Below are 13,263 nucleotides of genomic sequence, written 5' to 3'. Positions count from 1 at the left end.
TCTCATCCTTTCCTTGCCTCATCCTGCCTGACTTCCCTCTTTGGCCACAGCAGTGTTATTTATCATAGCACTACAGAGAACACGAGACAGCAAGACCTGACTTGTTAGCCACCTTATTAATCATCAATGACTTACACCACAAGGATCTCAAAAATGCTTACCCCTGGAATGATGCTGTTCTATGCCTTCTCAGAGTCTTACCTTTACCTGGTTTCTGGCCCAACCCTTCTTCCTCAACCTCTTCATCACAGGGTCAGTCTTGTCACCCAGCCTGCTCTGTTCTTTGCCTATTTGGTCTCTCAAAAACCTTTATTAGATCACACAGAAAGAGCTAATCACTTCTGCTTAGTGTAAGCAGTGCACCCAATCAAGATCGCTTCTCCCTCTGCTCCTAGACTCCCCTTCTGAGATGTCTTCCTTCACTGTCCTTTCCTTTTTCACCGATTCCTTGTCCCAAAGAGTTCCAGCCTGCATTCAGATCACTTTAAAAATGAGAAACTGCTTTAAAAATAAATAAATAACAGCCACATATAAATGACAGAATAAAACTTCCTTCCCCATTTCTTCCTTTAAGTTCAGGGAGGTTGCGGGATTTCTGATATGAACAACAGTCCTTTGAGTAAAACTTGGCAGGTTTCACACCACTCATTTCTCTTAGGCCAGTGCAGGGCTGTGTGACATTAACAGCTTCCAGCCACACTATCGACAGGAGGAAAATAATTTCTTCTGTTAGCAATGACCTTCTAGCTAGCATGCTTGCAAAGCATATTAAGTACTAACAGTCCTTCTTTACAACATTGATTTTCCCAAATCATTGTCAGGATTTCTGGTAATAGGTTCGTTAGTCTCACAACAAAAAGATGATATAGGTATCTGCTCAGAAGTAACCATCAGGAACTGTAAAGATCTCAAGGACATGAGAATGGTGGGATTTAAACAGTAGAAGACTGACTTGGTGCATGAGTTGTACTGCACGGCATTGCCCTCCTCTCTGTGCTGTTATAAGCTGGGTCACAGTCAGGCTCACTCCAATCAGACATAACTGACCAGATCCCAGACTAATCACGGACACTTCCATATTTGGGCTGTGTCCAAAGATCTTGAAGTTTCATCACTTCGTTGTGCACAGTTCATTTCACTCCATTCTGTTTACCTTCACTCAGTTCACCCATTGAAGCTCAGTTACTTTTATTTACTTACTTATTATTTACTTATTTATTTATTTATATACTTTTTACTCTCCACACTCATCTCTATTGATCAGTACTGTCTTTAGCAACACTTATCTAGTATGTTGAGAGAATGTCCACATGAGGTTACATTGTCCCACAGTAGATGACCCTGAACCTGGAATAACATGTTAGTGCTATGTTCCACATGCTGCTGAAAGACACAGAAAATGAGCCCACTGTGTAATTAGGCTCATGCAGCAGAGCTAAAGCTCCATTCAATATAGTGCTGTGCAATACAGCTACAGCAGTTTGTTCAGAACTAGCTCTAACTACTGTTACTGTACTCTGTGTAATGCATATTTCCCTGCAAAGAAGTTTGGTAGTTTTCTGCAGTACTCTGAGTAATTACCATAAAACAGACAAAGATGACTGAAAACTCGCCAGTCTTTGCATTACCTACAGCTACTATTTGACCATGTTTGTAAACTTTGTCATTCACATAACTGAGTGTCATTCGTTCTCAACAGCACACTCCCCCCACCCCCCATTTCTCTTACATGATAGCATAAAACAGAAATCACAACAAACTGCATGGTTCATCTCAAAATCCACAAGAGCTAGGAGTACATCTAAAGTAAAAGATCCCAAATTCAAGAGATTCAGTAATAGTGAGACCATTTGTGCTGTTCTCTTCTCATGGTCATCTTTAATATTTTGCTGATACTACACCTGCAGGCTGAAGTGATGGACTTCATGATCAGAGAGAAGCCGTTTTAACATTCTTGTGCAATCTTTTCTGGCTTGGTATTTCTGTTTATAGTATCACTAAGGAAACTAAACTTGAGATTGGTGATCTTTATTCAACATGTGCCTTCCACAGATGTGATCTCAGCTAACGCATATCACTTCACTCTGGGTCATTCTTTCCTATTCAAATACCCAAATAACCAGGTTAAATTGGAAGTAAACAGCTATCACTGTCACTCTGATTAGCTTTTTATTCCCAGTATATAATAAGCTATAGTTACCTCTAAAGGCAGGCTGCCAAGCTTTGGAACTATAGTACATGTGATGCTAAGAAGTATGTGTTGTGTGTTTTCTCTCAAGATAACAAGTCACACTTAGCTCTCACTGCAACATCTCCCAGCACTTTATAACAGTGGGATGTAACCACCTGTGGGAAACAAAGGCAGAGGAACATGATGCAACTCACCTACAGTCATGCACCTGGTCTGGAACAGTCACCAAGGATACAGGTCAGAGCTTCTGAGTCTCAATCCAATGCTTTCTTCAGGTGAAACTGCAAGTGAACCATAACAGGTAAGACAGAATTCATCACAGATTCTGCTTTAAACCCTCCTTCCCCTCCTTCATTTGGTAATGAAAAACAACATTCAGGTGTATTCCCTTATCAGAACATCAGTATTTCTCTAATTGCTGCTTTAATTGCTTAAAAGTACAGTAGTTTTCAAAAGTATCATTCACTTAAACAGCTGACAGCATCCGACTTGTTTCTGCTAAGGACAACACCAGATTTTTCTTCTTCAGCAGGTCTGGCTGACACTTGCATCACTTATCACGTACTGCAGCCAAACAAGTACATCAAATTTGTGTCCTTCCATGGTTCTCAGGAGGCATACGACCATTTTCGCAACACTGATGTTGACTATATCCTCTCAGTTACTTCTGGTTTTCTTGTGAGTTGACAGCACTCTGACACTTTCAGGCAGCATTAAATACCTCCCAGAATTGGACCAGTAGTCAGGGCACAGATTCAGCACATGATAAATATTAAGTGCAGTATCTCTTTGTCACCAGAGCAACTTGAAAAACACAGTGAAAACAGTCCATACCCCTGCAGAATTCCTGAGGATAAACAGACAAATGCTTTTGAAATATTGAAACAAATATAATGATGCTCCTGAATTGCAAATAAATTCTACTTTGTGCAGACATGACTGTCAGAAAGCCAGATATTGTCTATTGATATTGAAACTTCCTATAATCCCCCTAATATCCATTGATTAACATACAGGGAACTGATTGTACCAAAGCTTAAAGGAAGAACGGTTTGGGGAACTACTGATTTTATTTTACAAAATATTCTTTATAAAGCTTTTGCTTTTTTTAAAAAATAGGTATATCTATTTACTTCTTTGGATTGTGTAGTAGAGACCTTACCCTACCATCTTTGTGTACTGGATTCAATAAACATAAAAGAAAGAACTCCGTTTGTTGAGCTTTGGCTCAAGGGTCCAGATAAGACCATAGCTACTCCAAAGGAGTCAGTTAATCAGTTCCAAGCAATATCAAAGGAGGATCAAAGAGGGCAGTCTGATACCTCTTCAGCTGCACTCTCCCTGATCTAGACTTAAGGGGCACTGCTCACAGTGGAAGATAGGAATCTAGCAGTCCCTGCATTCAGATGAGCTATTACAGGCTTGCATAACATCTAGAGGCTTTCTGGTGTTGATATCTGTTTTCTCTGTTATTACAATATACTCCAGGAATACTTGCCTGTGGTCAGAATCAAAGTGACCACACACAATACTCTCCTTGGAGCAGTACCCTCATTGGCCTAGCTGCACTGCAGGCTTCTCTTGCTGTCTACACCCAGTTATGAGTCCAGGTTATTGTAACACAATAGAAAACACAGCAATAATAGCACAGTAGCAAAGTCATGGACTTTGCAACAAGTAAGGATAAGCTCAAATGCAACAGCTATTGACACAGAAATGGAGAAAAGAATCTGCCTACCCTCAGAAGGCCTCAGGTACACAGGGATCTCCAATGAGATCCCCTTATCTCTATTGCCAACCCTAAAATGAGAGCTAGGAAGGGATAGATTCTGGCTCTGCCCCTTCCAATCACTCAGGTACATTGCATACACCTGAGCTCCCCTGGGCTGGCCCTGCCTTCCCACCTGGTGCTCAACCACTGCTTCAAGCCATGACTTTCATTTCTGCTACAGTTATTTTCTGGATCCATTTATAGCAATAATGAATACAGTCTCCAGAGACTATGCCACTTTTTTGTCATCACTGAAGTGGGAGCCCATTCAATTAGAAACAAAAATTGAGCTGAACCATCATCCAAAACTTGAGTCAAAGCTTTGGGAGTTTGTAAACCGTTCACTAAAATTTTCTTCCCCAATGGCTAAAATTGCTGTTTGCATTTCACTGACTTCAGCTATTGTTGTTATTAAAGGTAGAGAATACTACTCCAAATCCAGGATACAGCAATATCAAACTTTTGAAGTTCATAGTAGCACAGAGTACTTCAGTCTGTGACTGTGCCCATAGATTAAAAGGAGAAGTCTCAAGCATGAAAAGGTAAATATGGTAAATATTTAGGGATGGTAAATACCTGTGACTGGTTCTGCTGACAAGAATAAAACTCAGTATTTCAAGTCAATCTGTTTATGAACCATTCTATGGCAATGGTAAGTGAACCTCGTTGAGGGCATGGCATCATCATGCTCTTCACTACTTGTCTCCCCTTCACAGAATTCAAGATGAGAAAGGGACAGAACATAACCCAGGACATCATCCCCATCCAAACAAACACATCCCATGCTGCAGTTCCCACACTTTTCTTGATAAATCCATACTTGAACTTTGCTGACTTTCTGTTAGAAATCTTTTCTAGGAACAGAGCAGCTAGAAACAAAACAGCTATGTGCACGTGCTCTCTGCTATTTCACATTAGCCTGTTTTGCTTTGACTTGGGTTTCCCTGGGGCTCCTCTCCAACCTTACTAGATCCTACCCAAAGGCAACAAAAGAGAACAGACACCCCTGCTTTGTTGGAACTGGATTACTGTGAGATCAAGTGAGGTAGCTGTAAGTGCACTCAGCCTGCAGCACAGCCAGATAAAAAGTCACTGAAACAAAATGTTGTCAGGTGCATACTGAAAAACTGCAGTTGTGTTTCCCACTAGAGAGCTTCTGATCATAAACCAAAGATGTAAGAGGAACATAAATGCCACAGACTGTTAACAAGGTCTGCTCCCATCACAAAGATACCTTTATCTAAACACCCTGGCTCTAAATCCAGAGCTGGATTTTTTCACTGCAAGTCACATACATGTCACAACAATTACCTGAATTGATGCCAGTGAAAATGTTGGTTGTGATTGCTTTGAATAGCTCTGCCTATTCTTCTTGTTGTTTAAACTATCCTTTACCTGCAAGCTTTTGCCTTTGAGTTCGCAGCTCAGTAAGAAAATACATTAAGAAATCAAAGCAGTTTTTTTTCTAGGAAATTAAGTGGAAGTATTTCTTAGTTTAAATATAGTGATGCTTTAAGCTAAATAGCTGACACCACCATAGGAAGAAGGCTGGGAGGGGGTTTCACTGTGCACTTCCAACAAGACTCTTCCTTTGGTGTCAGAGAAGGTTGCAGACCTCCAACATGCTGTGCTGGCCGTATCCAAGGATCTTCAGAGCACAGTGTCAACCCCACTCAGTTCATCAGTGCCTTCACACCAGCAAGTTTCTGCTGGAAAAAGCTCAGTTGTGAGATAATCAGAGAGTGTAACACACAAGAAATTCTCACTGCATCAGTATTTCTTATGACCAAAGATAAAGCAGATTTAGAGTAAGAAGATATTACTGTGACCAGCAGAAGGAGTTCAAGCTGGCACAACAGGCACACAGAGCAGCTCTTTGCAATGAAGAAAAATGGAGTTTTCCAAACCAGAGATAAATGAGCAGTCTCTGGAACCAGGCGCAGACAAGGCTAAGTCTGAAGGTGAGACTCCCCAAAACCCTCACTCAGAAAGAGGACTTCTAAGTTTGGGCTGAACAGCACACAGATGAGACCAGCTCATGCCAGCACCAAGTCCTGAGCTCCACACACCAAACAGAAATGTGCAAACTCAAAGCGACTAGGCGAGTGCAGAAAAGGAGATCAGAGCCAAGGAGTGACTCCTACGGAGGTGCAGGCAGGAGGACCCAGAGGAAATCACACAGCACATTACAGCCTGGATCTCAGAATGTTTTACAAACTTTCATTAACCCTTCGTGCTACAGGACTCACAAGTGTTCATTCCCTGTGAAGTGCAGGAGGAGCTTGCCAAGGGTCCTGCACCACAAATCACTACCAGTGCCCAGCAGACAAAGCAGCAGTTCAGTTCTGTGTGCTGACCAGGCACACTCACATGTCTTACCTTTCATCTTAAGATCACACAGTAGAATGAAGCTTATGGTCAGCCTGGAAAAGAAGCAAAAATGGTTTCCGAGCGCATCTGCTATCTTGAGACAAAGATGGAGATGGGCCTGAGTATATTCCTTCCTTAGAATAGGCAACAACTGCTTTCCAGCAGTTCAGGAATACTTAGCAGAGTTTCAGTTTCCATTTGCTTATTTTTCTTTTTTTCCAGCTTATCTCTTTTTCAGACTGTAACCTCGTGAGGCAAAGACCAAATTAAGTCTGAAGAATTCTGTTTGTCAGGGGAAAAATGAAGATAGCCCCACAGAACAGTTCATCTATATTTTGGACAAAACAATACTATCATCCAAGTGATCACTACCCAGAGATGTATAATAAAATGCATCACAGAGACGTGGTACTGATCATCTGACCATGTGACAAGACAACAGAAAAAAAAGGGTTCAGTAGCAATACAACTGAAAAGTACTCCTAACACATGGAAAGCTGGAACTGTGTAGTTAGTGGAAGATGTCCCCAAATACACCTTTGGTCCCACATTAAATTAAATTGACTTCAAGAGTTTTTTTTTTCCTGGTGCTGTCATTGAAAAGATCTTTGAGTCGAAGGGGAACAAAACTGAGCTGAGGCAAACAGACCACAGAGATGGCAAAGAGTCACTGGGGCTTTAAAAGAAAGAAAAAGAAGCCATAAGAGTTTATTTTAGTAACACAGGTTAGGAATGTTAATACAGAAATCTATCTCCACACAAATACATATAATGATTTTTCACGTTGACAGCATCTGTTTAAAGATTATTTCTATGGATGTTAGCCAAAGGTTTGGAGAAGTGTTGTTTGGCCCTCTAAGTCACTATTATGGAGACAGACCACACTCTTTTGGGTTATTTGGTGTATATGACAACACAGAAGTGATTTTTGCAAGGCTGGCTCTGGCTTTCTAATTAACTCTACTCTCCCCAAGGCAAAGCTGACATCTGCCAGTGCCAGTCCTTCATTTGGTCAAATCTTTTCCAGATCTAATGTTGGCAAGCAGCTAACTCTCATCTTGCTGCTTTCCTCTTAAAGCATTTCTTTCCTCTGCCTTTCACCTATGAGCAAAGGGGAAACCTAAACCACTCAGCTTCTTTAATGCTGCTGATCTGCTGAAGTGTTCCATCACTCTCAAGAACAAGCAAATCTAATAAGCAAAGCAATGCCAGCCATCTGGTGTGATAGTAATAATTATTTCCAAATAAACATTTTCCAAGACTGATTTTTCCATTAAGTTCTTGATCTCTTTGGCATGAACTGCTCTGACTTTAGTGAACTGAAGTATGAAGCACACTACCTCTTAAGGAAGAAAAAAAACACAAAGTTATTGCTGAAAAGCGTTGATGGCTTTCCACGTGTGTATGTGTAATGCATACCAGGCAACCTCTGCCAGATGCAGGAGCATCCAGAAAGGAGCTGTGCATCACAGATCAACAAGTGCAAGGAGCAATGAGAAATATCCAAGCTATTGAGACACATTCTGGGGCTGAAGTAGCTGGATTTGACTCTTTCTATCCTCTGAAATTTTAGATGTCATATCTGCATGCACAAGCTGGCAGAAGCAAAGGAACCTTTTGGAACCCGAGCATCAGCTTTGAGAGGAAGACCATGAAGGACTGCCCCTCTTTTCTTTTGGGACTGACAGTGGTGATGTGCAATACTCAGAAGAGTATTTCTGCTACCTTGATAAGGTGGGATAGGGCCACAGCTAGAATTTTGAGCATAGTGGCAACTAATTACTCTGTGTTGACATTTGTTTGGTAAGATAATGAGAGTGGGAATTACCAGGTCTGATCAGTTCAATGGCTAACGTCAAGCAAAAGTAGCAGGCTGGGTCAGGGCCCTTCATTGTGGACAATGAATCACTAACCAGCCTAGAGATATTTCCTTGCATTAGTCAGAAGCAAGCCTGAAGAAAGAGAGTTTATTTCCCCTCTGTTTTTCATTTTCTATTTGTGGTTAGCCTTGAAAAACTAATAAACATGTAGTGTGTCTACCGCATAATTCTATGTTTGCTTGCACGTATAGTAGCTGTAGGGAGCAAACACCATCACTCATAACAACAGACCTTAAATCAAACAGACAGCCCTCTGTCTGCACTGAAGTAATCATTTTTTCTCCTGTGACAATTTTCAGCCCCTAATAAATTAGAAATCAATCATAAACATGAAAACAGAACAGAAAAATATGTGTTGGCTAAAATACGTGTGTGCTTATATACACTGATTTAATACAGGGTGAAAACCTTTCCACAATTCATTCATTCTAGATGCTTTCCAACTGTGAAGTCACACCCCAAATCCTCTCCCACGGCAGTGAGTCCATTCACACTGCAGAACGCTCCTGAAATTACACCAGTGTATTTCTGAACACATGTATTGATACTCAAACTCTCTTAAATGATTAAAAAACTGCTGGTTTTAAATTGCCCGTGGGTCCAATGCCAGTCTAACAGCCTGCCATTCAAATGATTTTTACTTAAACCAAAAGCCCATAACAAGGCTATCCTTGTCTAAATACCCTTTCTCATTTCCAGAACTTCTCTCCCTCCATCACTCATGAGCCTAAATAACACACGACAGGTCACATTAAGCCCCTGTGTGACAGCCCTGAGACAATTTGTCACACAGCTGCAATTCCTCTGTTCAATGAGTTCTTAATGAGTATTAGGAAAGGCCTCTCGAAATCAATCTGAAGCCTTATAAACACTCCTCAGTAAACCGCTTTTCAAATAAATGCTTTTGCTTTCGTGGCCAGGGAGATACAGGGCTGTGTTGGTTATCTAAGCAGCTGTCACAAACAGCAAGGAGTAGATACAAACATCTCCAAAGACAGGTCCAGCACCTGTGCTGAATCACCAGCTAAACCTGCACGGTACAGCAGGCTATGCAGGATACAAAAACATGAACAAAAGCAGACCCAGTGCCTGAGCTCATGGAGGGATGTGATTCAGCCAAGATGCTGCTGTTGATATCTTCAGTTTGCAGGTTAAAAGTGCTGCATACTTATGCAAACTATCCTGAAGTTCTACAACATGTTATGAGGTGGACAGGCTGGTGCAAGAGCCTAAAGATGAGATACAGAACAATTTGTTCCAGAGTCCTGGTTTGTGTCCATCGCATCTCTTAGGGGCATTGGGTGAAATTACTGCTAGCTGACATCAACAGCACTCTCAAGATGTTTCTGATGTACAAAAGTGACTGGATAACCACACACATTGGTCTCAGTGCAGATTAGCAGCAAGCAGCTGAGAGAGGACTCCGTTGTACCTGGTGTGACATACTCCTTGTTAACCGCCCCATGCGTTGGAGGCTGAACTACATGATGAATGCATCAGAGGGGAGAAAACTCACACTCAAAAATTAAACTGTTTGTGCTGTTGTGGGGTAGCGTTCTCTAGAGACAGTTAGAGGAGAAATCTAAACAAAAGTACAGCCTGCTGAGAGAAAAAAGGGACCAAAGGCAGCTGGTTTGATGGGTGAAGATACTACCCTGGGAGTTTCTGTTCTGTGTGATGTAATACAGCATAGACATGCTCCTAATAAGACCAATAACTAAAATCTCTCAGTTCTGAAAATAGCTCTGTTGTGCCTCAGTTACAATAACATTACATTTGTCCACAGCTCCGATGTGTTTTGAAATTTAATGTGTAGATCAGAAAAGCAACATTAACTCAATTGTCCATTTGCAACACTTGTCAAGGCCTATAGTAACACTCACTGAAACAAAATAAATATAACTATAGCAATAGAAGACAGTGGTTGCAAATACTGCTGTACATTCATCACCTAAGCAGACAACAAAATATTGTTCGACATCTTCATCAATGACCTTGATGAGGGGATAATGGCCACCCTCAGCAAGCTTGCTGATGATACGAAGTTGGGAGGATTGGCTGAGAGCCTGAAGGCTGTGTTGCCATTCAGCAAGACCTGGACAGGCTGGAGAGCTGGGCAGAAAAAAACAGGATGAGGTTTAACAAAAGCAAGTGTAGAGTCTTGCAGCTGGGGAGGAATAATTCCATGCACCAGTACAGGTTGGGGGATGACCTGCTGGAGGGGAGCTCTGCAGAAAGGGACCTGGGTGTCCTGGTGGATGACAGGTTGGCCATGAGCCAGCAGTGTGCCCTTGTGGCCAAAAAGGCCAATGGCATCCTGGGGTGCATTAAAAAGAACGTGGCCAGCAGGTCGAGGGAGGTGATCCTCCCCCTCTACTCTGCCCTGGTAAGACCTCATCTGAAGTACTGCGTCCAGTTCTGGGCTCCCCAGTATAAAAAAGACAAGGATCTCTTGGAAAGAGTCCAGCGGAGGGCCACGAAGATGGTGAAGGGCCTGGAGCATCTCTCCTATGAGGAAAGGCTGAGTGAACTGGGTCTGTTCAGCCTTGAGAAAAGAAGACTGAGAGGGGACCTGATCCAGGTCTATAAATATCTAAGGTGTGGGGGGCAGAATGGTGAGGCCAGACTGTTTTCAGTGGTGAATGGAGACAGGACAAGGGGAAACGGCCAGAAACTGCAGCATAGGAAGTTCTGCACAAATGTGCACAAGAACTTCTTTACAGTGAGGTGATAGAGCACTGGAACAGGCTGCCCAGGGAGGTGGTGGAGTCTCCTTCTCTGGAGATGTTCAAGACCTGCCTGGATGCCTACCTGTGCGACCTGCTGTAGGGAACCTGCTTTGGCAGGGGGGTTGGACTCGATGATCTCTGGAGGTCCCTTCCAACCCCTACAATTCTGTGATTCTGTGGAAGTATCAGCACGCAGTTCCAGTGCTTCTACCCCTTCATTTAATAGAGCTGGAAGGAGGCAAAGTCTTAATCGCCCTGTTAGAAGGAGAAGGTCTGCAGGTGCCTAATTTAGCAAGAAAGGATTACATTCTGTGCTCATGACACTGATACAAGTAACACAGATTACAAGGGACTGCCACACAAAGAAAATGTCAAGTTGCTCACAGCTGCTACTACTATCGGAGTTCGGTGTAGGCTGTCTAGCAAGGAAGGGGGAAGACAAAGAGCAAGGCTGGATGTTTAACCAGTCCCCAGCTGAACGTATTCACAAAGCGAAATACCTGAAATGTTGTCTGCAGTGTTAAAGACAGCATCCTGACCTTGGCTGTAATGCTGACTACCTTACGACACAATGTATGCCCCTGACTCATGCAAGAGGGCTAACAACAATGAAGCTTGTTATACACAAAACAACAAACACCTATAATAAAGTCATTGGTTGAGTTTTATGCAGTATTTAACACTGTCTATGCATAAAGGCTGCATCTGAAATCAGTCCTCATATCTTACACAATTTAACCTACCCCTTCTCCTAGACTGCTCTCAGTGCAGAGCTGAGCAGTAAAAACAGCATAGGATTTTCTCTCTCCACCTCTTCCAGGCACATACACTCTTTGCCAGAGAAGTGTATAGCAATTTTCACCCCCTACATTTCTGCTTTCAGAGTTATAATCTGAGATTGCTTTAGAAAAACATACAGAGGAATTAAACCCTAGACTTAGTGGGCTGTTCCAGGAATATTTCGTTCCTGACAGCTTCCTGTGAAGTAATTGAAAACCCAGGATAGCTGTGTCTTGTATTGTCACGCTAGGATGTGCTGGATTTAAGTGTTACTGCACATGGTCCCATCAGCTGGGGGTGGGGAACTCTGGTGGCCATAGCGCTGCTCTGCCGCCAGGAGGCGCTATCGGGGCGCCCCGCCCGGACCCTCATGGACGCAGGGGAGACGGAGCGCGAGGCTGGGGGAGCGAAGGCAGCTGCTTTCTGCACTGCGGTCTAAGCTTCAGCTGGGGGACAAAACCTCCCTGCTGGCTCCACTTAGGCAGGAGACAGAACCTGAAGCGGGGTCAGCCCCGACGGCGGGATGGGGCTCGGGAGCTTGGCCAAGGGAACACAGTCCTACCTGCAAGCTGCTTTTTGCATAAAGGAACGGGCAGGATATGCACTGCTTTTTTATTTCTCACCAGGGCCTGTGATAGCTGGAAGGATGTGTGAGGAGGAAAAATAAAATGCTGGGAAGTGCAGACGGCTGCAGGTATGCTTTATCTGGGCGTCGCTGGGGGCTTATGCACAACAGATGAGAAGTGTAAGTAAAATGAGCATCACAAAGGAGGTGGAGCTGGGGGTGACCTCTCCTGTCTCTTAAACACGCTCCTGAACATCTCCTGTGGAAGAGGCAGACTACAAGGAGCTCTCCTGGAAAGCAGTCCCTCTGAAAGCTGCTGCATGCACCTTGGGGAGCAGGCTTAAATAAGACAGTGAGGGCAGGGCTGGAACAAAAGGAGGGAGAAACCAAAGAGCCTCATAAGAAGCAGGACCGTAAAAGAGGCTTCGGTAGAGGAGAGATGGCACTTTCTCTCGCCCCAAGGTTGAGCCAGTAGGTGCCCCCCCAGGAGAGAGGGAAGGACTGTTCACAGGGTGCTCCTTTTCCCTTGGCAAAACAGCAAGTGCATCTGCTAATGAATAGAACCCTTAGAAAAGGCAAGGAATTTTTTCCTTGCTGCAAATATTCAGAGAAGCAGAGACGTTTTTGTTGTTTTCTTTTTCTTCTCCCCCTATTTGGGATTCTTTCATTTGTGATTTCTAATCATCATTCCACTCCTCTTTCTCCGCTTTTCTTCAGCCCACATTTGTGAGCCGCCCCCTGGGCTTGGCACCCCTCCAGACCCAATGAACTCTAGGAAGGCTTTTTCTCTCCCTTCCCCACCACCACCACCTTCTCCTCTCTATTCAAACTGAACTTGTGGACAAAATAAACGCTGGCACTGGGTTATTGTCCTTCCCCTCCCCATCACAGGGTTCTGAGAGAGGATTAAACTAATCTCACACATTGACTTGCTCGCGGGTGCTGGCCTGGACTTCTGCCATGCAACAAGATGGCAT

The 13,263-nt window shown here is 43.3% G+C and overlaps 1 protein-coding gene across 3 annotated transcripts in view; it reads right to left on the bottom strand.

Annotated features, from left to right (window-relative positions):
- Window positions 1-13,263, bottom strand: part of OSTN (osteocrin) — an 88,966-nt gene that overhangs the window by 45,882 nt on the left and 29,821 nt on the right. For 2 of the 3 annotated variants that reach the window (XM_042820981.1, XM_042820978.1), the window contains exon 2: window positions 2,386-2,472. The gene's annotated coding sequence lies outside the window, so the exon portion shown is untranslated. Of the gene's footprint in view, window positions 1-2,385; window positions 2,522-13,263 lie in introns of those variants that run through there. The other variant, XM_042820980.1, reaches the window with a different exon arrangement.

Source organism: Centrocercus urophasianus, unplaced genomic scaffold (genome assembly GCF_019232065.1).
Source record: "Centrocercus urophasianus isolate 14NV4802_14NV808 unplaced genomic scaffold, USGS_Curo_1.0 seq_19, whole genome shotgun sequence".
Lineage (NCBI taxonomy): Eukaryota > Metazoa > Chordata > Aves > Galliformes > Phasianidae > Centrocercus > Centrocercus urophasianus.
The sequence above is the reverse complement of the archived record's forward strand: the minus strand, read 5'-3'. Positions and strand labels throughout refer to the sequence as shown.